We start from the raw sequence: 26105 nt of genomic DNA, 5'->3' as shown, positions 1-26105 counted from the left end.
TGGTGCCTGTAGCTCCAGCCCCTAAGTCGGTGCCTATATTGACTTCTGAAGAGCCACATGTGGCTCCAGAGCTTCAGGTTGGCCACAATAGGCGAAGGGGTTAGCTAGCTATGGATACAACCTGCACTTGGGTGCACTGCCCAAAAAGTGACAAAAAGGTCAAGGGTTTGCAATGGCAACTGGTTGCAGCATCTAATAATTGCTTAGTGCCATTCATGCAACTCCATTTCCCTAAAAAGTGGTTTGTTAAAAGATGCAGAATCCCGAAAAGGGCATTCTTTCCCCATCCGTCCACATGCATGCACATACAACCCTGGCTACATTAGGAAGTTTGTGCTGAAAATGGTTACCAGTGGGTTTCCTTTAACCAGACAAGACAAAAGAATGTTTTCTATGCCATTACTAAGAAAGCATTTTGGAGATTAGAGTGATAGCTATCTTTATGACAAAGCGGTCATATAATTCAACCAATGGACTCAGCAGGGACATAGCATTTGGATTGTAAAGACCAAACACAACTTTTCAGAAGTTAAATGTACGCACTGTACATCTCTATAGTCTTTCCCGTCAAATATGTAGTTACACAATGTGTTCAAATAAGACTATATTTTTAGAAAAAGTAATTTGTGGAATTATCAGTTGCGGAGTGATTTACAAAGAGCTAGGTATCTTATTTCTGTCATCAAGTTTTGTGACATTTATTTTACCACTTTAAACTACACAAATACAACCTATCAAAATATATATTTTTAATAGCACCTTTCCCATTCTCTCTCTCTCTCTCACACACACACAAACTACTAATTCTTCTGTTGGTTTAATAACAAGAGGACAAACAAAAACCTGTGTATGTACATACATACATACACACATACACACACACAGCCCCCTTAGGTCATCTCATTAACAACAGCCACCCTAGAAAAGCATATAGGACAGGGTTGGGCAAACTTTTTGGCCCGAGGGCCACATCGGGGAATAGAAATTGTATGGTGGGCCATGAATGCTCAGAAAATTGGGGTTGGGGTGCGGGAGGGAATGAGGGCTCTGGCTGAGGGTGCAGGCTCTGGGGCGGGGCCAGAAATGAGGCGTTCAGGGTGCGGGAGGGGACTCCAGGCTGGGGAGTAGGAGTGTGAGGGGTGAGGGCTCTGGTTGCGGGTGCGGGCTCTGGGGTGGGGCCGGGGATGAGGAATTTGGGGTGTAGTTGAAGACACCGGGCTGGGACCGAAGGGTTCGGGGGTGGGAGGGGGATCAAGGCTGGGGCTGCAGGCTCTGGGATGGGGCTGGGGATGAGGGGTTTGGGGTGCAGGAGGGTGCTCCGGGCTGGGATTGATGGGTTCGGAGGGTGGGAGGGACATCAGGGCTGGGGCAGGGGGTTGGGGCGTGGGGAGAAGCTCAGGGGTGCAGGCTCTGGGAGGCACTTACCTCAAGCAAGCTCCCAGAAGCAGCGGCATGTCCCTTCTCCGGCTCCTACACAGAGGTGAGGCCAGACGGCTCTGCCCACTGCCCCATCCACAGGCACTGCCCCTGCAGCTCACATTGGAGCACCAGAGGGGGGCCAGGCCACGGCTTCCGGGAGCCACGTGGAACAGCCCTCTACCCTGCTCCCCAGCTGGAGCGCCGGAGCAGGGCAAGCCCGAGACCCCACTCCCAGCAGGAGCTCGAGGGCTGGCTTAAAACAGCTGGCAAGCTGGATCCGGCCCATGGGCCATACTTTACCCACCCCTGATATAGGCTATTTTGCCACTGTTTTGCAACTGTGTTCCAATACCCTTTAACTTCAACTGTTATTTTACTGTTCAAAAATTCAACAAAGTAGTTACACTTATGAAAGGCACTTCAAGATTACATTCAAAGAACATATTTTTACCATAGAAACAGCTTTTAGTCATTATCTCTGCATCAGCAGAACACCTCAAAACTACATCTAGAATATAATTTATGAAGACATTAGAAAGAGAAGACTCCATCATTTAATCATTGTCCTAGTAACAGAAGTATGGTTCTTTATGCATGCTTATGATTCTTGAAGATATGATTAGTAATTAGTAACAGTTATGTAAAGTCATTGTTTAAAATAATTGTGTATAAATTAACTGGTGTGATAGGTTCAAGAAGACTAAGATCTGTAAAATGCAATCAAAGCTAATTTAAAAAGGCTATTAATGCACCAACTCATTATATAACCTCTGAAGTTGAAACTTCAAATAGAAGTTACATGCCTCAAGAGAAGTCAAACAATGATTGAGCACTTACATATGTTGTCCATTCTCAAAGACCTTTGAAGACAAATTAATCTTGGCATTATCCCTGCAAGCAGGGTAGATACAGGGCTGGTGGCACAGTTGGGAATCACCAGACATCTACTAGTTAGATGCCAACATGAAAGGCAAGTGGGGGCTGGCTCGCCAGTATACCCATGGGTAAGGTCATGCTGATGGGCAATGGGAAGGTGGTGGGATTCTTACCAAGGTGCTGTCCCTAGACACTACTTGTGGGCCCTCCATCTTATAGACCAGCCCCCTTGCTAGCAAGTGCTTTGATGAACTTAGTCACCTTCCCCACCCCACCAGAAATACACTATATACAATTATAGAAAAAAAGGAGAAGGTGCTTTCTCTCACTGTTTCCTCCATCCTCACCCCAGAGCCTCCTGGCTACTGCAAAGAAAGGTGTCTGCTCATCTTTTATTCCCCAGGCCAAGCCTCCTGGCTGCTCAGGAAGCAGTGGGAGTCCACAGGGAGTGGTTGCTTAAATAACTCTGTTGCTGAGGCCCATATTTTTCCCAAGACAGCAGATAGAATGAAAAAGATGATCGTTTCACTGTTGTCCACAGGGGTTTCCATTAGCACCAATGGGACCAGGAATGACACCACAGAGTACCAAGGGGAGGGATAGCTCAGTGGTTTGAGCATTGGCCTGCTAAACCCAGGGTTGTGAGTTCAATCCTTGAGGGGGCCATTTAGGGATGGGGAAAAATTGGGGATTGGTCCTGCTTTGAGCAGGGGGTCGGACTAGATGACCTCCTGAGGTCCCTTCCAACCCTGATATTCTATGATTCTGTAGTGGGTGCCTCCCACCACAAAAATATTTCCCACTACCCCACCACATCAGAGAAGTGGAATAGAAGCAGAGGCATTTTGTTCCCTTATTATAGTGTGTGAGCTGTGACTTTGATAGTTATTAGTGAAATACAAGCAGTGATTACCTCAGAGAACAGGGAGATTCCTGCTGAAATGATCAGCATACAGGGGATACACCAGCGTAACCAAGGCCAGGTCTATACTATAAACTGACACTGGTATAACTACGTGGCTCAGAGGGTGTGAAAAATCCACCTCTGAGCAACACAGTTATACTGACATAAACCCCGGTGTTTATATCAGGAGCCAGAGAAGGTTGATCATAACCAGGCCAGACCCCCAGCTGCCGGGCTAGGGCCAGGAGAGCCTTTGTGCAGGGGGGAGGAGCGGGGGGTCGGGGAGGGGGTCAGTGCATGAATCCTTTCCTTTTCCAGACAATCTCCCCTGCAGGCTTGGACTATGGGCTGGCACTGCTGCCCCCTTTGTCTCCCCTATCCCAACTTTTTCCAGCTGTGTGGACTCAGGCAGGAAGAGGAAGCTAGCCTGGGAGGTCTAGCCCAGACTAGTCTAAAACAGTGGCCTGTAAGAGGGATCCGGCCCGGGCTCCCACCTGCGAGGCCTCCATTTCTGAACAGAAGTAGTTTTAAAAAAAAAAAAAAAGTTTTTTAAATGCCAAGCAAATGATCACGGACAATTTCAGAAATTTTCAGCAAACAAAATGCATCAAAGAAAAGCAAGTTCTCTGAAATTTGCCAAGACATACCCTCAACTTCAAGAATAGGCCTAATTCTGGGTAAAGATCGGTAGGAGAGTCCTCTACCAGTATTACCTCCAAACTATGTACCTTAGATAATGACGAAAAAGACTGTATCATAGAGGAATGGAAAGTGGAACATTCAGCATCAGATTCTTCATTAGAATAAAAAGAGGTGAAAGGAAATGACTGAGCGATACGGTACCATGAACGGAAACTGGAAAAGAACCCACATGGTAATAAAGTAAGCCCAGGAAGTAAGATTCCACCGGAACCAAGTGATACTGTGCAAATTGTATCTGAAGGTCCAAAACAACCACAGTCAGATCTTCTCTTCAAATGAAACAAGAATGAGTGGAGAAGTTTCAAAATAGAGGTTCGGTTTATATCCATGGGTCAAATACAGTGAAATAATGAATGCAGCTTCCCATGCAGACTTCTTTCATCACCTATTGCTGTACAAAAATTTGTGTTTATTGGTAATGGCTTCAGAAATTGGAAAAAAGCTATGGCATAGGATGCAGGTTTCCAACAGCATGAAAACAGAATCACAAGAGCTGTCACGTGGTATGGGCTTAATTCAAAATCATTCAGTCAAAAGGTGATGGTCTTTCAGTTCAGTTGAAAATTACTGTTGCATGTTTTGCTTCAGTGCAGGAGAACTGTATGTATATTGAAGTTGTGGCAGATGTCCTCCGACTCACTGTAGTCCAGGGGATTGCTTAAAGAGGAAAAGAAGAGAGTGACAGCAGCAGCAACGACAACTTCCTGGTGCTACTGACTCTTATAGCCAAATACTTGAGTATTGGTAAGAAAGAAAATTGAAAGTGGACCACGCAATGCAAAATATACCCATTCATCAATACAAAATTAAATGATTCACATTCTGTCAAAAAAAAAAAAACAACAACCATTAATGCATAAGCCAAGAAGTGAAAGAGACTAATGTTTTCTCTGTAATGCTTAATGAAACTGAAGACATTAGCAAAGTTGAACAAGTGTCAGTTATGTTGAGATATTATCTGCATAGCACAGTATATGAAAGATTTTTTGGCTTCCATCTTGTCAAGTCACTTGATGCACTCTCTTTCACGATGTGAAGAACACATTGTCACGGTGTGGTACTGATATGCAGAACTGTATTACAATGGTGTTCATTGTTTCAACCACAGGCTCAATTTAGTTATTGTTTATGTATGCAGAGGAAACAAACATGCATTGGATTTTTTCACTATTCTGGAGAAATTGTACACTTTTCTCTTTGGTCAGCTTTACACACTAAATTGACAGCCATTAAGAAAGTACAACCCAAAAATAAAGTCTTGGCATTGAAGAAGCTCTGTGACACTCAATGGGCATACCAAGTTTCCGCTTGTAATGCTGTGAAAAAAGGCAATTTCATCCATTCTTGTGTCATTTGCTATAATATCTCGAGATATATCAAGAGATGACAGGGCAATGGGTTCATGAGGTCTTTAGTTCAGTATTAGACTGACTTTGCTGTCCTCCTTTGCATGTTAACAAAAATTATTTAACTGCTTAAAGTTCTATCTGACTACCTGCAAGCAGTTGAGTGTGACTTTTCTCAGGCATGCTTATCTGTGGACACCCCAATCAGTGAATTTCTGAACATGAGAAATTTGGAAGAGGCAGTTGATGAAATATGGAACAAAGCCATTACCACTGCTTCAGAAAATGATTTGAAGCCATCTAAAGTTTTGGGAACACACAGCATAGTGAGGCAGTGTGGCTCCCTGCCACCCCAGAGAGAGTCGAGCCCCTCCAGACACCAGAGTGAGCGGAGCCAGGAAGCTCTGGGCCCACCCCTCAGAGGGATAGGCGGCGACCCGGAAGTAGAAAGGCAGGCCCTCAGAGCTCACTGAAGAGCGGCCACCGGGGAAGCCAGACGCAGCCAGCCTAGCCAGAGACTGGGAAAACCCCGCGGCCCCAGACAGGCCAAGACTGGCCGGACCTGCCCTGCGCCCGCTATCCAGGGGAGTTGCCGGACCTGCCCTGCGCCCGCTATCCAGGGGAGTTGCCGGACCTGCCCTGCGCCCGCTATCCAGGGGAACCCATGGTGCTGGACCTCCCAGAGAACACCGCGGTGACCCAGGTTCCAGAAGGAGGGGAGTTAGGAAGTAGCCCGGGGACAGCCGACCCTAGTCTGGCTGTAACTCTGCCAGAACCCATGTCAGTGTGTTGCGGTCAGGATCCCCACTGACCCAGCAGTGGGTCATTTGCCGCTGCTAGGGCCCCGGGCTGGGACGCAGTCGAGTGGGAGGGCCTGCATCCCCCCTGCCACCCAACTCGTGGGTGGCAGCCTCCCCCTCTTCCAGGTCCTTGGAGGCCTGGGCTAATTCACATATGCTGTGTTGCTCAGCCTCGGCTTGAGGGCCTAAGCTACTTACTGTTTGTTGCCCCGCCCTGACCCCAGGGCCTGGGCCTGCCTAATCTTGAACTGTTTGCTCTGTCCCAGCCTGAGGGCCTGAGCTACTGACTATTTGGTGCCCTGCCCTGACTCAGGGCCCGGGCCTATGGTGCTCATTCCAGTTACCGCAAGGGTTGCCAAGGGAGACTCCGGTGGCCGGACAAATTCCCGAAAGTCAACTGTGTGTAGCGAGCCGGTGTGGCTCCCCGCCGCCCCGGAGAGGGTCAAGCCCCAGCTAGCCCCTTTACAACAGTTATGTACAAAAGTTGCTTTAAAAACTTCAGGAATACATTTCAACTGAAGAACAGATAAAGGAGACTTCAGGACAAACTCCTTTATGTCAGAGATTGATTAAATTGCTGGAGAGAACTTCAGATAAGATGTTTTGAAAATAAAATTTGTTCTTGATGGTGTCAATTGCCTTCACCCAAAGTATGAAAACTTAATTAACTTTCTAAAATTAAAACCACTCATAGAACACTATGGATGTGATACAGACATTGTGAAGACAGAGGTAAACCTCTTGCAAAAGTAATTGAATGCTATGAAGAAGAGAAAAAGTCCAAGATTGACAGTTTGCTACAGCTGCTAATTTCTTTGGATAAATACAAATTTGCCTTCCACAAGCTGCATAAATTCTGTGCAATTGGTACAAGTATTCCTCCATCAAATGCTGCATATGAAAGGGCATTCTCATGTCTTCAATGGGTGAAAGACTAGCTGAGGAACTGCATGACAAGTGACCAGGTAAGGGACTTGGATGTCATGGCTATTGAAAAAAAGCTGTCCGAGTCTCTGCAGCTGGAGAGAGTTGTCGACAGATTTACTACTGCTTTCAACAGGCATCTCAAGCTTCAATATGGTAAGTAAATTGTGACCAACATTATTTATCCCCATTTTATAAAGTGTATATGTAGAAAAATCCATGCTCCCTTAATAATAGTCTTTACCACCCCTTCGCCACCCCAAACTAATTATTCTAGCACTGCCCCTGAATGGGACTGATCAGGGTCTTTTTAATTTCTCTACTGCAGGTTGGGGAATGTACCAACCATGAGGCACCAGAGCAACGTGTCTGCATATACTGGAGTTTGTCTACAAACAAAAGACGTACCTAATGGTATAACCTCCCTCACATGGGCACAGTTATACCAGTATAAAGGTGCTTAGACCAGTACAGCTTATTCTCATACAAGAAGGGGAATAAGCTATACCAGTATAAGGTATATTCATACTAGTTTAACTGCATCCACAGGTTGTACTAGTATAACTATATATGTTTAAAAAACAAAAACCCAACCTGTAACTGACAGTGTACAAATAAAAAACTAAAGACCTCTATATAGACTAGGTCTCATTAACAAAACTTCACTGGAGGACATACGAATGATTATCTTTACAACTATAAAGGCCTGGCCTTTTAAAAAATTATTATTGAAGAAAGTTTAATTCCTGCAGAAATTGTAGGCCCCTTCATTTGCAAGCCCATAGTTTCCCTGCTAACAGGGATGAGAAAGCAAGTTGACCTTTCAAGTCTTGGATAGAAATGTAACAATATCCTCAGACTAGTGAGACAAGAATGGTTGATTGACTAAGACTACACGAATACCTGGATGTCGGCCATAGATGCTAATCATGCCTCCTTTTTCCAAGAGCAGACAGATGTGTATCAGCATGCTTAGGGGACTATTTTAAAAATTGTTAGCATTACAGCATTATTTTATGTCATCTGCTGATAAGAATGTCAGAGAGATGCTACGCTGAAGAAGCCACTCTTTGTTCCCACACATTTGTATTCTGTTCCCCACTCTGCTCTCTGCTGACCAACCTAGATCAGTCCAGTTCCTTCCTAATCTGAGAAGGAAATCAGGGTGTTTTGTTTCAAGATACATAAAGAAGAAATAGATGGGAATTGATCTGAACAGAGGTGTACTGAAAGAGGCTAGAATAGTACATTACTGAGTTCATATATTGCTAAATATATTATATGTAATATAATATTACTAGGACTCATCATTGCATGTTAATCCAAGTAATATAACACAGCACTACAGTACAATGTATATTAAACATGATGAAACAAGTTAAGTTTTAAAGCACGTCTTCTACCCTTTTATTTGTAATTTTAAATCAATCACTTCAGTTTTGGTTACACTTAAAGAATAGTGTAATGCACACTGAAAACTAAACAGGCACAGTGCGATAACTCTTCTAATAATAATCCTGTACTAACATTTACAACTGGTCTTTACCATTCTGTTTTCCTACTTAGAGAAGTGGGTGTTGAAATATCAATTAAAATTTGGGTGTAACTATATACAAAAAAATAATTACAGCAATGAAATTCCACCATGGCAGACAAGAGATTAGTATCTATACGAAAAAAGAAACAATAGTTTGTGAAGCATTTACTGATGATGTTTGATCTCAAATAGGCACACATAGCTCCCACTGATGTGAATGTTAGATGTTCAATTCATATCCAAGGGCACAAGTTATCAAGTACCATTTATGTACAGGTATTAGCTTTATTATGGAGGTGCCAGCTAAACTTCATACTCAAGGCTGAGCTAAGGTTTGCACTTAAAGCAGGAATTCAACCTCTTATGAAAAATGATGTATCTTCCCTAAAGTTACAGCAGTTTAACTATAGGATGATTTTTTTCTGAGAATTTACAAGCAAATCTTTTATAAATTAACAGTAATTCTAAAATATTGGTCTTTAAAGATAGACATTTTCCTTTGTCCTTAATGAACTTAACAAAATTCTCTCAACTGCCCATAAAATAAAAAGCCCACTGAAATCTTGTCCATAGGCCACACTTGAGGTGGTTTTTTGTTGTTTTTTAAAAAAAGATTCGTAGTCACTCTCTCTGGTCCCGTCCATCTGCTCCGATTCCACCACTACCACCACCACCTATATTCTTCATAACTGAAAGTTTCTCCTTTAGCAGAGGCTACATTAAGATACAGTCAAGGTTGAGAGTACATCAGTAATTTAGGTTCAGCACATTACAGCGTTGTTGTGATTATCCCCCAGAATAAGCATAATAAACCCAGAAATTCCAAGTTAAGGTTACTCTGAAAAGAAAACCAAGTTTGTTGTGTGGGTGTCATAACTCCATTTTCATATGTTAACCTTAATTCTGCCTTGTAGTGACACCATGAGGGCGAAAACAAATATTTAAAAATCAGTATAATCTAACACAAGACCACAAACAGTGAAATGCCTTAATGGTAATTATATGATTAAACACCCAATAAAATTGAGAAGTCCAAAAGGACCGCAAGGCTTTATAGAAGTTTAACAATCTAAGGGCAGACACCCTTAATAGTGGGGGATGTTTTAGAGGAGATTAGTTCTTCAGTATTCTTCTACATTCCTGATCACAACTGTTCTGAATTTTTAAATCTAAATTTTAAATTTAGCCAGCCCCCAAATCCCTGATCATCCACAACCACTTCCAATTGAAAAAAAAAAAAATAGTATTTCTCTTCAACACTATGCTTCTGAAAAATCCAGTAGCACATCTGAAACTATTATTAAGAAAGCCCTCCAGATGATATCGGATAGTGGGGAATACAAAATACTGATCCAGAGATTCAATAGCACAAGATTTCTTTATTATATTCCTTCTCCTGAAGGGGAAAAACGGAAGCTGGCACATTTTGCCTGGTGCATTAAGATCTAGAAACTTCCTGCTAATTTTCACAACTTACTGGCAGTGAAATATACTGATCAGTATTCTCTAGAGTGCAGCAACATTTCCAGTCTGTCTCTTAAACAGCTCATCCTTGCATTCGCAAACATTTGAGTTTGACAGTTATGTTCTTACAGTCGCTTAATTAACATTTGCGCGCACACACAAACCCCCCGCCCCGGAATATGCAACGACAAACCAGAGATGGGCAAATTGCCACTGTTAACATTAACCAAAAAGAGGCAATGCTCCTGTTTTAGATGTCAAGAGAACAATTACTGCATTATTTGTTAAAGAATTAAAAATTGTGTCCGTCATTCCTAAGGCTGTTTTATGGTTTCTAAAGGACTTTGACAGCAGCACGTTTTTAAAGCCAGGTGATTTCAAGTTTGATATTTCTCTTTTTCTTCTGTGTATTAATAGGCTCAGACAAATTACAACAACATTTCATAAAAAGGGAGAAGTTACACACAACGCCTTTATTAAAACATAATGTCATTCTCACCAACAGAGCTCAAATTTATTCTGATGATCCTGTATGCCCTTTAACATACCCAGTCTGCAGTAGTATGCAGCCTTTTAGATCCATTCTGTTCTTTTCCATATAAAAAATCCTTGGTGTCATTACTCTACCCCAAAAATTGTTTTGATCCCTCTTTCCAATATCTTCTCCCGCTCACAGACAGAATTATCATAAATTGGCTTACTCCACTTACAATGCACCTTACTGTATTATCACCTGCTTTTAAAGTGACCCCAAATTCCTTTAAATTCACAAGGATGCTAATTTTCACTAGTTTTCATATTTCATCATCACGGCAAATCCCAAAGGGACATGGCTTCCTTGCAGATCAAGCACCACCTGGATCAATCTCTGTCTCGGTTCGTAAGGTGGTCTAGCTGTATATTCAATTTACATCCAGCACTGGCAATCTTCTTAGTCCAAAGTTTAGCGCTCACATGATCACTGGCCATGTAGTGAAATTCCTTGGTAAACTCACTTCAGGATTCACTGTTCTTAGCAATTGGGCACGTCTACACTGACAAAGTTACAGCGCTAGCAGTTACAACACCACTCAGAGAGCGCAGAAGAAAAACGTTGTTGTGCCTTCACACTGACAGCTGCCTGCAGAATAGCGTGTTCACACTTGTGGCACTTGCAGCGCTATTTGGAACGGTGCACTCTGGTCAGCTATCCCACAGAGCATCTCTTTCTCTTTTGCTACTAAGACTTGGTGGAAGGCGGAGGGGGTCGCAGGGCATCCTGGGTCAAGTCTCAATGCCCTGTGCTGCATTGCTTCGCATCCCAGCAATCCTGTGCTTCCATCCGCATTTGGCACCATCTTTCAACCTGTTGTGTATTACACGACCTGCCTCTTTCAGGCTGCAGGAATGGATCCCACTCTGACCAACATGTCACGAGTGGCAGTCGAGTTATTCCTTAAAATACAAAGGCAAGAGGAGTGAGACGTTGATCTCACCATACAAAGCAGCTACAACACGAGATTTCTTGTGGCATTCACAGAGGTGCTGACCACAATGGAATGCTGCTTTTGGGTTCAGGAAACAAACATTGAGTGGTGGGATCACATCGTGATACACATCTGAGATGATGAGCAGTGGCTGCACAACCTTTGCATGAAGAAAGCGACATTCATGGGACTGTGTGATGAGCTCACTTCAGCCCTGTGGCACAAGGACACGAGAATGAGAGCTGCCCTGTCGCTGGAGAAGCGGGTGGCGATTGTACTGTGGAAGCTGGCTACTCCAGACTGCTACCAATCAGTCGCTAAACAGTTTGGAGTGGGAAAGTTGACCATTGGAGTAGTGTTCATGGAAGCGTGCAGGGCCATTAATCGCATCCTCCAAAAGACAGTGACTCTGGGCAATGTGCGTGACATTGTGGATAGCTTGGCACAAATGGGTTTCCCTAACTGTGGAGGGGCAATAGATGGCACACACATTCCAATTCTGGCACCAGACCACCTAGCCACAGAGTACATTAATCGCAAAGGGTATTTCTCAATGGTCCTCCAGGCGCTTGTGGATCACTGTGGCCATTTCATGGATGTTAACGCAGGGTGGTCTGGAAAGGTGCATGACGCATGCATCTTTCAGAACCCTGGCCTGTTCAAGAAGCTGTAAGCAGGGACTTTCTCCCTGGACCAGAAGATCACCATGGGGAAGTCAAACTGCCCACTGTGATCCTGGGAGACCCCGCCTACCCCTTAATACTGTGGCTTATGAAGCCATACATGGGGCAACTTGACAGCAGCAAGGAGTGGTTCAACAGACTGAGCAAGTGCAGAATGACTGTTGAGTGTGTTTTTGGCCATTTAAAAGCCCGCTGGCGATGCTTGTATAGGAAGCTGGACATGGCCAATGACAATATCCCTATGCTTATAGCCGTGTGCTGTATGCTCCATAATATTTGTGAAGGGAAGGGTGAAAGCTCAGCGGCTGGAGGCTGAGTTTGAACAGCCAGAGACCAGGGCTATTAGAAGGGCACAGCGCGGGCCCATAAGGATCAGTATGCCTCGAGGCTGCAATTTGAAGCTGAAAGCCACTAATATTTGCTGCTATGCTCGGAACTGCAGTGCTTGTAATGCTAAGAGGTGACTGGTGCACATGATGCAATAAGGGGGTTTAACATAATTGCATGTTGCTTTGCAGTGCTCTTTTTGCTTTCAGTTAATAGAATAAAGATTGTTTTCAAACCAACACAATTATTTTATTAGAAGACAACAACCGGAGGAGCGAGTCAAACGACAAAAATACATGAGCAGGGAGGGGGGAAAGGGAAGGTCTCCAGAGGAGATGGGGTCCTGGGACAACTACATATTTGTGTATGTCCAGGGATCATACCCAACCTTCTCCTTTGGAGTACAATGCAATAGGTGCTGTACTTCAGCAGGCCCAAACTGCAGAGGGATGGGTGTTGAGTGCAGTGGGTAGTGCAAATCCACACTGCTGGACTGTGAGGAGGGAGGAGTGGAATGCTGAGGGTAGAGAGTGGAGTCAGGAGGTTGATGTGTGTGTGTGTGTGTAAGGCATGGGGCACATGGGAAAGAGTTTTGTGACAGCAGCTGTAGAGGAGGATGGGCATGGAACTGCTCGGTTTGACGAGCTAGTATTGCCTGGTGCATGTCTGCTCGGCACTCCATAATGTTTACAAGCCGCTCCGTGGCTTCACTGTGGCGTGCCGCGTTCACCTTTCAGTCCCTCTTCTTGTTGTCCCGCCACTCCTTCAATTCCTGTTTCTCAGCAGCGGAGTGCATCATAACCTCACGCAGAAAGTGCTCCTTAGTTCTTCGTGGTCACTTTCTAATTCTGCGCAGCCATTCTGCCACCAATAAGAGAGGCTGACCTCCCAAGATCATCTCTGTGAAGTTTAAATGCAACATTTTAAAGAAGCAGTATTGTTTGCAACACAGACAACACTGATTCAGTGCTTTAAAACACGGCCAGTACTCACACATCTGTCACTAACTGGCTGACCCCAGGCAAGCACACATGAGCCACAAGACCCCCATAATGGTGAGTAGCCACAGGGGCAGGGTCAATCACTCTTCTTGGACCCTGCTGTACACTGGACATGTGGCTCTTAGGCAGAGCCAGCACTGTAGGGGGCGCTTGATAATCATTCCTGTCCCTACACTTTCCACAGGATGTGATCATTATGGAAGATATCTCGCTGCTGAGGTTGAGCAGGGAATCAAAGGAGGGTCTTCTCCAAGACTGCGGCTTCTGCCCTGGCCCCATGCGGCTCGCTTGTGTGCAGCAATGGTCATCCATCCCCCTCCCTCCGTGACGGCACAGTGGCACAGGGAAGTTACCATTAATGGGCAAAAAACAAAGCATCTCTGCTGAGAAACCTGTGGCAGCGGATTGCCCAGTATCTTCAAGAGTTTCCTGGAGATCTCTGAGGGAGATTCCCGAGAAGTGAGGGAGTCTATCAACAGCCTGTTCCGCCACTCACATTAGGTATGCGGTGGGAGACAAGCCTGCTTTCTGCAACCCTCCTGCCCCCAACAAATCGCTTCAGCAATTCCCAAAATCAGATCCACTTACCGCGGCCTCCTCTCCTGTTTGCGTTTTGCCAAGATCAGATTGCTGTGACTGGCTAGTGTCCTCTGGGGTAGAAAAGAGCTCCTGACTGCATGCATCTCTGGCCTCCAAGCCATCCTCTGCCTCTGGGTCCCCCTTCCCCTCTTCGTCCAAGATTTCCTCCTCCTGGCTCGGTCCACTCTCGACTGGCACGTGAGCCAAAGAAGTATCCACAGGGGCCTTCGCAGTGGAGATGGGGTCACCACCAAGTATCGCGTCCAGCTCTTCGTAGAACTGGCAGCTCGTGGGTGCAGCACTGGAGTGGCAGTTTACCTCCCGTGCCTTGTGGTAGGCGTTCTGCAGCTCCTTCACTTTTACCCTACACTGCAGTGTGTTCCGGTCATGGCCCCTTTCTATCATGCATCATGAAATCTGTCCGTAGGTATCATAATTTCTACGGCTAGAGCTCAGCTGGGACTGCACTGCCTCCTCTCCCCAAATGCCGATGAGGTCCAGCAGCTTGGCATTGCTCCAAGTCGGTGATCGCCTGGTGCATGGAGTAGGCATGGCCACCTGGAAAGATGCTCTAAGACCACTGCATGCATCACCAAGCAAACAGGAAGAGGACTTTCAAATTTGCAAAAGAATGTACGGGGGGATGACAGTTGGTCACCTGAGGGCAGGTCAGTAAAGTTAAAATTGATGACCAGAGAGGTGAGAACAAGCATTGTGGGACACCTCCCAGAGGCCATTCGCAGCGCTGTAATTGCCACAGTGTCTATACTGGCACCACAGCCCCAGCGCAGAAAGCTGTACGCCTCTCGTCGGGGTGGTTTTTAAAAGCACTACAGCTGTGCAGTTTCTGCGCACTTAGTGGCCTGGCAGTGTGTACACCTCAGGAGTTACAGCGCAGAAAGCCACTTTACTGCGCAGAAACTTGCCAGTTTAGACGGGGCCATCCTAACATATCCATACCAAGAAAGCTGCTGAAACCAAACCAGTGCCGATTACTCCAAGGGGTGGGGATTCTGAGTGACTGCAAGCCCGCAGAAAACACCCCCCTCCCCCGCCCCCAGAATTCCTGTGCTTCCCTGCAGGGAAGCAAAGGGAAGCCATGTGTTGGGGCAGGGGAGCGGGAGGGGGCGACAATTGGCGCAGTTTTTTGGGGGGGAATTGCCTACCTCCAGAGAGAGACATGGGGGGGGAGGGGAACGACACACACAGGGTTACATGCCACTGCCCCACCCACCCCCATTTCTGCAAGCGCAGAGCTGCCCAGCTGAAGGAGGCTACATCTCTGCTCCACTGACTCTGCAGCTGAACACCGCCTTCTGGGTCCTAGTGCCAGTCGCGCTCCCCTTCTGTGTGCTGGGAGCCTTCCTGTTTCCTGTGCAACAGTGAGTGGCCGCAGTGGGGCTGGGTAAGGAGGCGTGTGAGGGGAAGAGACAGTCGGGAAGGAAAAGGGTGGAATAGGGTAGGGGGAGGGGAATGCAGGAAGGGGGATGGAGAAGAAAAGGGGATAGGGAAATTGCAGGGGGAACCTGGAGCCCGGCATGCAGGGTCCCCTCAGCAGCAGCTGGTGCTCCCCTGATAAGCAGGCCCATTGAACCCTCACCCTGACAAGCCATACCCCCCTACACCTGGATCCCCCCAAGCCTCCCACACCCAGACCCCGCCCCCACTGATCCCCAACCACCTGCACTTGGACCCCCACCCCGTCAAGCCCCAGTCTCCCGACACCCGGGCCTCCCCACTCCGCCCCCCACACCCAGCCACAACCCCTGCAGAGTCCCACTTTCCCTGCACCCGGAACCCCCTACCAAGCCCCTGTGCATCCAGATCTTCCACTGAGCCACCCACACCCAGATTGCCCCACACAAAAATCTCTCACCCCATGCCTGGATTCCCCAACACTATGCTCCTCCACACTTGGATCCTGCTGGGCTGAGCCTGCCTACCCACACTGATGCACCTGGCACAGAGGGGCAGGGCCCTGGGGTGTTTCTGGGGCAGGCCCAGCCCTTACACTGTGTCAGGGTCAGGTGCAGCCTCACTGACGAGTCCCTGTACCAGGGGATGTGGGGGCTTCAGGGTGATCTCCCACCTCAATGCAGCCAGTGGCCTGTGCTCCCCACTGCTATGCTGGAGCCACATTTATTTACTGACAAATAAAATCTACAGAATTTTTTTTTTAAAAAATGTTCACATAAGTTTTAATTTTTTGGCATAGTACTTTTAGGTGCAGAATTCCCTCAGGAGAAGCTGATGGAGGAAGTCGCTGGTTTCAGCTTCCAATTTCGTTATTTCTGATATGGAATTTCCATATTTATGCATACTCAAGTTCACTAATTTTTTGACAAGACTATTACTAAAACTAAAGCCACGCCTTCATAGCAAGATGAGGTTTTAAAAAATTCTAGCACAAACCCAAAAATCTCTCCCTTTTTGTTCCAAAAAATAATAAAAATTCAAATTTCAGCTTTACTAATGCAACAGGTAGTTCAGAAATTTCCTACTATTCAAGCTAAAATGAACTGACATTTATACTTATATGGTGTCTGTATTTTGTCTAAAAGCAGTATTAAGCTGTCACACATGATTAAAGATCTGTGCCAAGACTGAAATGAAGAATCATTACAGAAACAAACTATCTTGTCAGTCATCACTGCTGGCCCAGGTTGACAGACGAGACCAGCACTTGAACTCAAAGGCATTAAATGCATATAAGGATTTAGCATACAGCTAATTTAAAAAGACAACAAAAACATACCATGAAGGACCTAAACCTAACTCCATATGAAAGTATTGGCATTCACATGAGTGGGAACTGGATCAACCTTTGTATTACAGTCCAGATTATCCAAAACAGGGCTGTTCATGCCTTTTGTGGCTAGAGCTAAATTACATTTTTAATTATGGTCCATGAGCTAAGGCTACAGAATACGGATCATATGCTACACACAATCCATAGCAGCTCTCCCAAGGAGGTCAATAGAAGTTCTGCACAAAGATGAAGCAAATAAAACCTTTATGAAATCGCTACCATTTAACATTCTGTCATTTCTGTCCCTTGTTTGCCGATTTGTGTGCCAATTTCTAGTAATCTGTGTACATGAGTAAGGCATGCTACTATAATTGCGTTCTGTGCATGACTGGCACCTAAGTTTTAGAAAATATGGCTCTTAGACTGTCAAGATTAGACTTCAGAGTTAACCCACTGAGGTGAATGGGGGCAGTTTAAGCCACTTTCACAGCCTGAAAAATCAGATTTAGCCAGTGCTACATCAGCTCACATTTGGAAAGATTTAAAAAACCAACCAACCAACCAACCAATGGTCAAAAGGGCTAAAAATTTTAAAGACAGCACACAAAACAAAGATTTTAGATTGTTGAAAATCTGAATCTATGATGGAGATGGATAAATACATCATACAGGCTAGGGAAGACATCCCTTATCCAACTAACAGACTCATATTTTTACAATAAGCTCTTTCCTATAAAAAAATAAAAATAAAAAACTATGAAGCGTAAGAAAGCAGGTTACAAATAGAGTAAGCCTTAGCCAGAAATGCACCTCATCACTTTTAGAATGGGGCAGTGCTAGGAAACAGTACATACTCAGTCCTTAACTCAGACTGCCGGTAATGCATATGATACAAAGCGCCCCATGTATCCCCCTGTTGTGGAATGCACCCCTTGTGGCAGAGCTGTGCTTCAGAATCACAGCTTTCACTTTTAAAGACCATTCTAGCCCTCACAGTACACTTGGCTCATTTTTTTTAGTTAACCAAGTTAGTGTTATCTTCCTGAAACAATAGTTCTGGGAAGTATAAATTGCCCATTCAACTCAATAAGGATGTTTTTCTAAGTGATATGCTCTAGTTCAAACGGGAATCAATTCAGGGAAATCCATGGCCTGCATTATGTAGGCGGTCAGACAAGATGATCACGGGCATTTCTGGTTTTATAATCTATGAACTCTGACAATTTAAATGCCAATATTGTTAACAATTTCAGTGCTAATTATTTTAGCAGAAATACACAGCTAACTTGCTTACACAATAATCCAAACAGTCATCCACACCGCCACTGGCGCCAAAAGCCACAACTATCCTCAACCCAGCTGCCAAAGTCTCTGGCTTCCCCCAACTTCTATGATGCAGTTAGTCCAGTAGTTCTCAAACCGTGGGTCAGGACCCCAAAGTGGGTCACAACCCCATTTTAATGGGGTTGTCAGAAGCAGGTTGGGGTGCAATGAAGATTGAGAACCCCTGAATTAGTCTCATATTGACAGTGCCTGTGTGCAATACTGAAAACAGGAGGACAACATAAAAATGAATTTAATATCAAAACAATTTTATCATTTAAGTAAAAGACTCATTTTTAAAAATGTATCTGGAGTTGTGGCAGAACTGCCAGGCTGTTTTACCATAGTACCACAGAATCAAGGAATCTTGCAACAGAATCAAGGCAAGAGTATGTGAGGTCTTGCCCATTATACAGCCTCAGAGTGGTGGCTAAGGGCTTGTCCACATTTGAAAGTTAATTAAGATGGAGTTGGACAAGAACAGCTACATTCACAACCTATTTGTGGACAATATTATTCCAGAACAAGAGTGCCTTGTTCTTGTTTAGCTTAAGCAAGTGACTTACCTGAGTAACCCAGGAACATCTCTATGTGTAGCAAACCCTTAGGTACACAGCAATGAGGTGCATCAAGCTGCTCATTTCAAATAGATTCAGTCAAGCTGTTGAGATTCGGTCACGTGCAACTATCAGGAGAAACACCACTTTCAAATCTGCCTAGTCAGCATACAGTTTATACAATATAACCCACTATTATCAGATCTAACACTCAGTTTGACCATCAGTGATACTAGTTAATAGACTACAGAGAATGTAGTATGTTGTAGTCATGATGCTCCCAGAATATTAGAAAGAAAAGGTGGATAAGGTAATGTCTTTTATTGGATCAATTTCTGTTGGTGAGACCCACTTTGTTGATCTTCAGAAAATTTAATTAACCACAAGAATTAGCAAGTTATTCCTCAAGCACTTATCAGCTACTGTGAGTCAGATCATCTGCAGAAAACCAGAAAGTGATATGACTTTTATTGCATACAAGAAAAAGACATTCCATTGCCTGAATTTATAAGAGAAGTTCTGAAAGTCAAATAACTGAACCTTATATATAATTGCTTTACATCTACATTACTCATACAGAAACATTTTTGTTACATTTGGTAAGTGAAAACTTTGATCTAGTGGTTGGCCAAAACCAACAGTAATTCACCGGATTTCAGGCCTCTCTCTCACCACATATATAAAATATATCTTGGCTAACAATATCTACACCAGGTTTAAACCCAGTAATGATCTGAAATAGTTTAACTTTAACCCCTTGTGGTGGAAGGGAGGAGGATTTTTTTTTTTTTAAACCTTGTAGAAGAAAAGAATACTGCTGCTCTTGCTCAAACTGCTCACAAGAGGATACTGCAATCCAGAGGTGGAAGTGGAGGGGAGGGGGGGAAATCACAATTCCTTGAATATTTCTACATTGCTACAAGACTATGCACCACGGTAACATTGAACTCTATTCATTCTTAATTGAATTACTTTAATTTAAAATAAACTTCTCCACAGATCAGTTAATCTCCCCCACAAAAAATAAAATAAGATCAGATTTAACAACCCTTCTTCTCCAGTCAACCATCTCTGCCCTTGCCCCATAGTCAATCAAAAACAGGCACTTGCAATTCCACCCATGCTTTATGTGAACTATGTGACGCATTAGTGATTCACTTTACATTGATTCCTCTGTTTTTCCTGCATGTTCTTGATTAATTATTATACTGGTGTTCTAGCTAGCCCAGACTGTGCCTGGACTTTTTTTTAAATGAACCACACACACAAAAAAAGTGGCTCATATGCTGACTTTACCTTCCACATTATATATTTTAGCCTGCCTTTTCGCCTTGCTTTGTTTCACATTGATTTTTCATTTGGTTCTTTTAAGTGAGTGTTGGGAGAGAAGAAAATAAGTATTTAATAAAAATAACAGGAGTACTTGTGGCACCTTAGAGACTAACAAATTTATCTGAGCATAAGCTTTCATGGGCTACAGCCCACTTCATTGGATGCATGCAGTATTTAATGGAATTCAAAATAATACAGGTCGCAAGACATCTGTGTCTCGTGTTTGATAGGACTCGTGTTTGATAACTACATTTCTACCTCAATGTATATCAGCCCCTAAAGTTTCAAAACCCTGCTCGAATTACACAAGAGGCACTAGCAAATCTTTGTACACAACACGTTACTGTATGTCATTCTTAAAACACAACATGCCATTGATACAGGGAGAAGAGTGCCACATATTTCATTGGGACTCCGCATATTACTTAAGCAGTGAGACAACAGGCAGTGCTTTTCTTGGCAATTACAGCAGAGCTGGTTTGCAGCTAGGATGCTGAAAGTCAAGTCATTTTATCCACCCAAGAAGTAAAATAATCACCCTAAAATTTATTGTCTGTGGTAGCCTCCTGCTATTATGAAATTGAATAACTACAGAAAACAAACATTTGTTTGCAGTATTAATATCAGTGTCAGATCACAGAGCCATAAAGCCCTAATTGAAAGTTTTGAACCTATTTCGATATCACTGAGATATATGTGACATGGCTTTAGATCCAGCCACCAGTGGAGCTCTTCCACAGTCACTTTCACACTAATGTCTATGCCTAGCAAATGCACAGATCTGGCACTTTACTGTCACTTTCACCCCCTCCAAACAAGTAATCCATTCAGGCTAAAGCTCCACACACACATCTTTAAATGTCAAATAATACTTCAAGGTAACTGCTTATATGATTTACACTACATTTTGTGAAAGAAAATATCTGTGTCTTGGCTGACAACTTGTACACCCATTCCGAGTTTGACATGATGTATAAAAAATGACAAATTGTAACATTACAAAAATAAATTTATAATGAAAACACAGAAGAATTCAGCTGCAATACTTCTAGCAGGAATTCCTACAATAAATCATATCTTTGTCACAGAATGAATGAGGTATATTTAAAGAGCTTTCCCAAGCTATCCAAAAATAGTTTCACATATGAACTAGCTACATGTTTTCAAATGCAAAGGTTTTCTTTTAATCTTTTTTTAAAAAAACCTGTCCCATCACTAGAGATCTCATGCAGCATTGCATCTCCCCAGTACCCAACAGGAATAATGGTATTAGAATTTGATCCCTGTTTGTGTTGGGTATCACCTTAGTTCACTTGATCCTCTTGATTTCAATGGGATTATTCATGGACTAAAATCTAGCCCAAATATTTTTATAGAAAAGGAGATACTAACATCAACTAATGGAGTTTAGTGTGTACCCTAAAAGGACAGGAAGACATTTAAACTAAAAAAAATATTGCTTAAAATTATTGCTTTATATATTAATTTAGACAATGTTAAAGGTGGGCAAGTGCTCTCAAAAGGCTCTGCCAAACTAAAACACAGAGCAAAAGTTTTAAGCAAGGAGTGCTGTTAAATTGTTACTGGAAACAGTGTAAATGCTAGCATGGACATTAGCCTTCACAATTCCTTGATAAAAAGACTTGCTTCAACCAAGTCTTTTTTTGATACCCTATTGAAAATTTCAGAGTAACAGCCGTGTTAGTCTGTATTCGTAAAAAGAAAAGGAGTACTTGTGGCACCTTAGAGACTAACCAGTTTATTTGAGCATGAGCTTTCGTGAGCTACAGCTCACTTCATCGGATGCATCTGTAGCTCACGAAAGCTCATGCTCAAATAAACTGGTTAGTCTCTAAGGTGCCACAAGTACTCCTTTTCCTATTGAAAATTATATACATTCTATACCAGCAGTTAAACGTTCAATACCCACGCTCACAACTGTGAAGGTGTGGACAGGGCTTAAACGAAAAAATAGAGCAAAAAACTGATAATAGCACAGTGGTTGTGTCAGTAGGTGAAAGCAAGACATTTACCACCCCCGTCTCAAAAAATAACTGCCCCGGGCTATGTAAAATAGCATCCTCTTTCATTTCCCCAAATGCATTTACCCATCTTGCCCTCTCTGTGGTTTGCACTGTTCGCGGTTACGACGCAGCGCTATTTACCTCGCACCGCGGCTCTTTGTGTGTATTCTGCCCCTCTGGGATTGCCAGCAATAAATCGAGGGACACGAAGGGGCTGCCATCCCCCTTAGGGATTAATCAACGTTTGCAGAGCGCTCTGGAGGTGCAAAGCGCTGTATAGATGCTTCAGCGAGAGCCGGGCTGATGGGGCGGCGGGGGGGGGCGGACATCCCTGACATGTCTGACAGAAACTCACTGCCAGCAAGATAACCACCCCGGGGTCTGCAGCCAGAGCCAATCCCGCCGCCCAGGCTCAGAGGAGTCTGTGCCCCCAGCACAGAGACAGGGGAAGCAGAGCGCAGACAGCTCGGGCTACGGGGAGAAACCCAGACACCGACACCTCCCTACTCAGGAGCAGCGAACACACCCGCCACAAAGGGGGCACGTTTGTGGGGCGCCTCGGGCCCTGGGGCCCCCTCCGCGGAGCATGGACGCCTCACGCGGGAGACCGGGGTTAAACCACTGCTGAGGCGAAGGGACCCACCGTGGGGAGCCGTCAGGACCAACCCCCGGTTGCTGCACGAAGGGGCCCCGCCCGGGGAGCCAACGAAGGATGGGCTGCGATCCCCAGGCAGCTCTGGCCACCCCAGTCCCGGCGGGGGAAGAAACCGAGAACCAGACCCAGCCCTGCCCGCCGCCCCCTCGCTCACCGGCTGCGAGCTCTCCCCTCGGCCGAGCCCCTTCTCCGGCGGGCGGAGCCGCCGTAGCCCCAGCAGCACAATATGGCGAGCGGCAGCCTCCGCAATGGAGCTCGGGAAATAGAAGGGAGTTACATATTCATGGCCGGGGCCGGGCAAGGGGAGCGGGGATGGGACCAGGCTTCCTAAAGCCCCCTCCCCCGACGGGGAGTTGGACTGCTCAGCTGGTGGGAGCTAGGCCCAGCCCAGCCTCGCCTCCCCTCTCTACCGGCGGCGCAGCCTTCTTCAGCCTAGCTCCGGCAGCCCCTTAGCGCCTCCGCGGCTGTACGATCCCGCGCCTCAACCAAGTCAAGTGTCAGCCCTTCAGTGCCGCCCCTTCTCGGCTGCACAGCCCCCCTCACCCTAGCTCCAGCCCCTCAGTGTCACTGCTCCCCCCCCCCAGCCGCACAGCCCCCCTCACCCTAGCTCCAGCCCCAGTGTCACTGCCCCGTCTCAGCTGCACAGCCCCCCTCACTCTAGCTCCAGCCCCTCAGTGTCACTGCCCCCACCAGCCGCACAGCCCCCCTCACCCTAGCTCCAGCCCCTCAGTGTCACTGCTCCCCCCCCCAGCCGCACAGCCCCCCTCACCCTAGCTCCAGCCCCTCAGTGTCACTGCCCCGTCTCAGCTGCACAGCCCCCCTCACTCTAGCTCCAGCCCCTCAGTGTCACTGCCCCCCCCCAGCCGCACAGCCCCCCTCACCCTAGCTCCAGCCCCTCAGTGCTGCCCCCCCGCCCCCCGTGGCAGCACAGCCTGCCTTGGCCTAGCTCCAGTCCCTTAGTGCCCCGCTTCAGCTTAGCTCCAGCAGCTCAAGCCCAAGTCCTGCACTTCCACACCCAGTGCCTTCATCTTCACTCTGTACTAACAGGCCGAAGCTGGGAACTTTGGAAACTGTCCCAAACTGAGGTGTCATTAGAGGAGTTTTTGGAACAAATTGATAAACTAAACATTAATAAGTCTCCAGGACCTGATGGTATTCACCCAAGAGTTCTGAAGGAACTCAGATGTGAAATTGCAGGACTACTAACTGTCATCTATAACCTATCATTTAAATCAGCTTCTGTACCAAATGACTGGAGGATAGCTAATGTGACGCCAATTTTTTAAAAAGGCTCCAGAGGTGATCCTGGTAATTACAGGCCTGTAAGCCTCACTTCAGTACCGGGCAAATTGGTTGAAACTATCACAAAGAACAAAATTGTCAGACACATAGAGGAAAATAATTTGTTGGGGAAGAGTCAACATGGTTTTTGTAAAGGGAAATCATGCCTCACCAATCTACTAGAATTCTTTGAGGGGGTCAACAAGCATGCAGACAAAGGAGATCCAGTGGATATAGTGTATTTAGATTTTCAGAAAGCCTTTGACAAGGTCCCTCACCAAAGGCTCTTAAGCAAAATAAGCAGTCACGGGATAAGAGGGAAGGTTCTCTCATGGATTGGTAACTGGTTAAAAGATAGGAAACAAAGGGTAGGAATAAATGGTCAGTTTTCAGAATGGAGAGAGGTAAGTAGTGGTGTCCTCCAGGGATCTGTACAGGGCCCAGTCCTATTGAACATATTCATAAATGATCTGGAGAAAGGGGTAAACAGTGAGGTGGCAAAATTTGAAGATGATACAAAACTACTCAAGATAGTTAAGTCCCAGGCAGACTGCGAAGAGCTACAAAAGGATCTCACAAAACTGTGTGACTGGGCAATAAAATGGCAGATGAAATTTAATGTTGATAAATGCAAAGTAATGCACATTGGAAAACATAATCCTAACTATACATATACAATGATGGGGTCTAAATTAGCTGTTACCACTCAAAAAAGAGATCTTGGAGTCATTGTGGATAGTTCTCTGAAATCATCCACTCAATGTGCAGCGGCAGTCAAATAAGCAAACAGAATGTTGGGAATCATCAAGAAAGGGATAGATAATAAGACAGAAAATATCATATTGCCCCTATATAAATCCATGGTATGTGCACACCTTGAATACTGCATGCAGATGTGGTCGTGCCATCTCAAAAAAGATATATTGGAATTGGAAAAGGTTGAGAAAAGGGCAACAAAAATGATTAGGGGTATAGAACGGCTTCCGTATGAGGAGAGATTAATAAGACTGGGACTTTTCATCTTGGAAAAGAGGCGACTAAGGGGAGGATATGATAGAGGTCTGTAAAATCATGAGTGGTATGGAGAAAGTAAAATAAGGAAATGTTATTTACTCCTGCTCATAATACAAGAACAAGGGCCACCAAATGAAATTAATAGGAAGCAGGTTTAAAACAAACACAAGAAAGTATTTTTTCACACAACGCACATGATTCATGTGAATAGATTCATGGAAGATAGGTCCATCCATGGCTATTAGCCCAGATGGGCAGGAATGGTGTCCCTAGCCTGTTTGCCAGAAGCTGGGATTGGGTGACAGGGCATGGATCACTTGATGATAACCTGTCTATTTATTCCCTTTGGGGCATCTGCCATTGGCCACTGTCAGAGGACAGGATACTGGCCTTGATGGACCTTTGGTCTGACCCAGTATGGCCGTTCTTCTGTTCTAAGGTCTGTGCTCCTTCCCTTCAGGCTCCCCCCCCCCCCCATCCCTATCTTGGTTCAGCCCATTAGTGCAGAGCCCTATGCTTCCCTCACCCTCTATCCCCCATTTTACCTCTAGTCCTCTATTAAAGAGACCTTTCTTTTCACCCCCACCTAACCTTTACCCCTAGGCATTGAACCTTATTCTGAACCCAAGGAATGCTCCCCCTTTATCCTCCCTAGCTGAGCTCCAGGTGTTCAGTGCAGAGCCTGGGCTGCCCCAAATCCCTGGGTGCTAATGCTTGGGCTCCTACCTTATCCTGAAGTTTAGCCTTCTATTCCTCCCATCCTAGGACCCTGCAACCTCCGGGCCCCTTAAGCTGAGTTCCAGACATGGAGATGCAGTACCCTCTCTATTCCTCCATCCTATCCCCACTCTACCAGCTGAGCTCCAAGTTTCCTTTAGCTGAGTCCAAAAAGTAACTACTAAAGCAGAAACCCTTTTCTACTATTTTGTATTATTCAATACTTTCCAAATGATGAAACTGAACCAAGAAATCGAAAATACTTTTCAGTACTCCTCCCTTTCTTTGTTCAACATCACACACTTTAATTAAGAAACTGAACCAGTGAAGCCCACTGGAGGAGGAAGATGCAATACAATATGAGGATACCAGGAGGGAGCAGTAGTTTTTTATTGTGCTATAATAAGACATGTTGGGCTGCATTT

At 45.1% G+C, this 26105-nt stretch overlaps 1 protein-coding gene across 4 annotated transcripts in view; it reads right to left on the bottom strand.

Annotated features, from left to right (window-relative positions):
- RNF2 (ring finger protein 2) overlaps positions 1 to 23101 on the bottom strand; it is a 58231-nt gene extending 35130 nt beyond the window's left edge. For 3 of the 4 annotated variants that reach the window (XM_027819104.3, XM_027819102.3, XM_007056701.4), the window contains exon 1: positions 22823 to 23101. The gene's annotated coding sequence lies outside the window, so the exon portion shown is untranslated. Of the gene's footprint in view, positions 1 to 22656 lie in introns of all 4 variants that reach the window. The other variant, XM_037907908.2, reaches the window with a different exon arrangement.
- Positions 23102 to 26105: the final 3004 nt, after the last annotated feature.

This window comes from Chelonia mydas, chromosome 8 (assembly GCF_015237465.2).
Source record: "Chelonia mydas isolate rCheMyd1 chromosome 8, rCheMyd1.pri.v2, whole genome shotgun sequence".
Lineage (NCBI taxonomy): Eukaryota > Metazoa > Chordata > Testudines > Cheloniidae > Chelonia > Chelonia mydas.
The sequence above is the reverse complement of the archived record's forward strand: the minus strand, read 5'-3'. Positions and strand labels throughout refer to the sequence as shown.